The sequence below is a fragment of the Anser brachyrhynchus genome, assembly GCF_964034855.1.
Source record: "Anser brachyrhynchus genome assembly, chromosome: 2".
Taxonomy (NCBI): Eukaryota; Metazoa; Chordata; class Aves; order Anseriformes; family Anatidae; genus Anser; species Anser brachyrhynchus.
The window spans coordinates 126,864,084-126,868,069 of NC_137695.1; the positions used below are offsets into that span (position 1 = coordinate 126,864,084).

The following is a 3,986-nucleotide window of genomic DNA, read 5'->3' on the forward strand; positions in this document are numbered from 1 at the left end:
AGTGTGACCTAAACAGCTTGCAAAGCTAAAAGACAGTTACACAGACACAGGGGAAGACACGCCACAGCATAGAAAAAGTCTCTTAATAACAAATTCTTAAATGACAATATCAGAATCTGCATAAACTAAAGAGCTTGGGCTCTGGCAACCACTTATCATAATCAACAGCTTTCTAAAAAAAGCATAATATAAGCAAAGTTATTTTTCAAGTTTACTGTCTACTTCTACTATTCTCTTAAAAAGTCTGGTGAATTTTATAAAAAAAATAAGCACGGAAGTTTCAAACTACTGTGTGTAAAAAGCAAATATCAAGTTATAATTAGTGATTTAGTGCCTATAATTATAATCAGTCTGCAGCAACAATTGTAGCTATCAGTAACTAATTTATGGCTTTCTTTGAAAAATGAAAAGCTCCAAAGCCCCCTCTAGCTTATGTTCTCCCAGCCAAAGAAATAATGTTTATATGTATGTACTTAGCATTATAATTAAAGCAGCTGGGCGTGACTTTCCTCAGAAAGAAAAAAACAAAACAAGCTCAAGTAATATTTTTTGGTAATGAGGGCTTGTGCATGAGAGAATAAAAGGAATAACTCACTGGCCTTGTCATGGGCAATAACTTTTCAGCCCACCAAACATGGCTGGGCCTCTGAAGTTCAGCAGTTAACACACTCCACATGTAAGAAGGATGGCCCTTTGTTTGCTGTTATATGGCTAACTATGCTTGGGTATCTTGGGAAAGGATGAGGCAAGTTTTCAGCTCAACCACTTAAACAGAATCCCACCAAAATACTAAGCCTTCCATTTACAGCTTCCTTTTATTAATAAAATGTGCAAACATATGATTGTCAAAGCAATGGTTTATTTGCTGTTCACAGGAGTCCCATTAATATTGTGCCAGTGGTAGCTTATGTATGTGTCAGAAAGCCATGCACTGAGCAAAAAATTCTACATATTTAAGATCTCTAGCTGACTTTATTATTATTTTTTTTCTTAGCAGATTAGAGAGAACCCATAGTTACTGATATGGTTTGCTGTAGCTAATCTCAGCAAGCTAATGGATGTTGCTCAGTGAAATAAACACCTCAACTCAGGATGGTACCATGTTAAAACAAACAAACAAACAAAAAAAAACCCAAAAAAAACCTGTTTCATAATTTTTGGAAGACTGGGATCTCCACCAGCAGGCCTTAAAGGTCACAGCCGTTCATTAACAGCAGTTACAGTTTCCTACTACTTGCTCTAGAAGCAGGTTCTCAGCAGGTGTGATTCACCACTGCTCTATCATACAGCAGCATGAGCACAGCTTGATAAGACAAATACAACATCCATCTTATATCAAGGTATACCTTGAAATGGCAAGCAGTTAGAAAAATTGCAGAACAAAATTGCCCATAGCTTGTCCCTTTGTCCATTCTCACTTCTCTATTTTCTGAGGTCCTACCTGGTGCTGCTTCAGGAGTTCTCTGCTGCTGCTACTGTCCATTGATAAGCACCTTTGTGTAATACCCAGACAGCCCATACGTAGGGAGGCCAAATGGCAGCATGATTTTGTATGTAGCCTAAGAAATACAAAGGCATATGGGAAAGAGAAGGAAGAGGCAGGTTAGTCCCTGCCCAGTCCCAGCCTGGAGCCCCTGTTCCAGCTCAGCCTCCACTAGACCTTCTCTGGTGGCTATGGACATGGCAGAGGCCCCACTCCTGTGCAGGGGGAAAGTGTGCCGGTTTGTGCCCATTGTCTCTTGTCCTGCCCACAGGCACCACTGAACAGAGCCTGGCTCCGTCTGTTCTGCACCTTCCTTTCACATATTTATAGACACTGATGGGGTATTTCCCCTGCACCATCTTTCTCTCCTGCAGGCTGAGCAGTCCTGGCTCTCAGCCTCTCCTCACAGGAGAGGTGCTCCAGTCCCCTCACCCCCTTAGTGGCCCTCCACTTCAGGTACTGGGCAGCCCGAACTGGAAGCAGTATGCCAGGTGTGGCCTCACCAGTGCTGAGCAGGGGGGAAGGGAACACCTGGCAGCACTGTACCTCATGCAGCCCAGGATACCATTACCCACCTCAGCAGCAACGGCACGTTGCTGACTCATGTCGGTGTCCACCGGGATTCCCAGGGCCTTTCCTGCCAGGCTGCTTTCCAACTTGCCTGGGGTTGTTTCTCCCCAGGTGCAGGGCTGTGCACTTCCTCTTGTTGGGCTTCATGGGGTTCCTGTGAGCTGACTTGGAGCATCAGTAAGTAAAGATGAGATAAGGTGTGCTGTGTTGGGACATGCTAGTTAGTCCTGCCTGCTATTCTTAGAGCCGCACTCATTTGCAGGTGTGGTCGAATTAGTGGCTTATCTGAACAGAAACAAAGCTCTTCATCTGTCCTGCCACCTTCTTTCATATCCATCTGAATTCTCCCCAGCTAAGAGGGGGTTGTCTTCTGTCATCTGAACCTCAAGGCACAGCCAGCTGTGACATTCAGAAATTAGCACGCTGCATCTGGACGGACACAAGTGGCATCGAGTCAACTGCAGGTCAGCAAACAAAACAAAAATAGGAACATTTGAAAAAACTCATTTTGGCAACAATGATCTTGGAAGGGTACTGGTGACAAGTTAAGAGGAAGCATTTTCAGATAGCAACATGGCTCCCAAGCCAGGAACATTGTTGTATGTTACAGCCATAACAGGATGATATCTGAGGAATTTACTTAACAACAGAAAAGCAAAAATTCAGTCTTTGAAAAAAAATCATTCTGATCACATAACAATCACATATGTTTCGATTAACCAGGAAATATGAAGAAATGCAACTCTTACGTACACTTCCTCATTGCCAGAGACTATCATACGAAAAATATCCTCTCAAAATGTCATTTTGAGCTGGGAGAACCTGGGGGAAAAAAAAAAAAAAAAAAAAAGAAAAAAGGAAGAAGCACAGCATGAAAACCAACCAACCAACCAACCAAACAGACCTTGAAATATCATTGCAGCCCAGAAGCAGGCTACAGTACTTAGCATCTTTCAGTAAGATTTGAAAACATAATATGGACCCAATTGCCAGAAAGACATATACCTTTTGCAAAGTTTTCAACACCTAAATATTAATAAAAATACCTGTTGTAGTCTTCCTCATGTATATGTTGTGAAAAATTGTGGTCTAAACATTGTTCCAATACCACAGAATCCTTTCGAAGATTGCTGTTCCCATACCTATGAAGTAAGGTCAAATATTCACACCTTCATTGTTTCCACAAATAGAAAGTGTCCACAGGAGCTGCAGACTGACTGCACTGTGAAGGCAGGGGCATGGAGACGAGCTCTAAATCCCCTGCAAAGGGGGCCATTAAGAAGCACACTGCAGAGAGATGGATAGCGAACCCCTGGGACTCAGAGAGTTTGTTTGCTGGGGTACAGTGCTGTGTATAAATAAGGGCTTCCAGGCTTCAGCTAAAATACCCCCACAGTGCTTCACTGATCCATGCAGATGTACTATATTGAGTCAGTAAATCCAGAATCACTGGCCTCTTTTTAACTTAGCCATTCGTTCCCACAGCTTGGGATGATCTGTGCTAGTTTTAGCTTGTCTTTTACATATCCCCCTCCACCCCCATTTACTCTAGGCAATACAGCTGACTGCAAAAAGAGCATCTCTGCCAGTGTCTGTCTTCTGGTGTACAGACAAAGCAAACATGATACTAACCAGAACAGCAGGAAGTACCACAAGATATTCATATATGTTATGAAAACAGATGGTTATTGCTGTGCTGGGAGGGGCAGTATTGCTTACTCTATAAGCAACCATAAGTGTGGGGGCTGCTTTTCATTTTCCTAAGTCTTCCTTGTCATCCTTGCTCTGTTGCCTACCAACTAATCTACTTCATGCGTAAACTATTAATCAGCAGTTATAACATTCATTATGCAGTTGACTGTCTTTATCTAGACACTATTTTCATTTGGAAAACAGTTTCCATTAGAAACACATTCTTAGCAGAATTACCAAA

General features: G+C 42.4%; 1 long non-coding RNA gene across 1 annotated transcript; it reads right to left on the reverse strand.

The window, feature by feature from the left end:
- Positions 1-692: 692 nt before the first annotated feature.
- On the reverse strand, positions 693-3,232 carry LOC308189408. The gene is made up of 2 exons (XR_013946349.1): positions 2,059-3,232; positions 693-1,559 (listed from the first exon to the last, which is right to left on the reverse strand). It is a non-coding gene; the product is annotated as an uncharacterized lncRNA (long non-coding RNA).
- Positions 3,233-3,986: the final 754 nt, after the last annotated feature.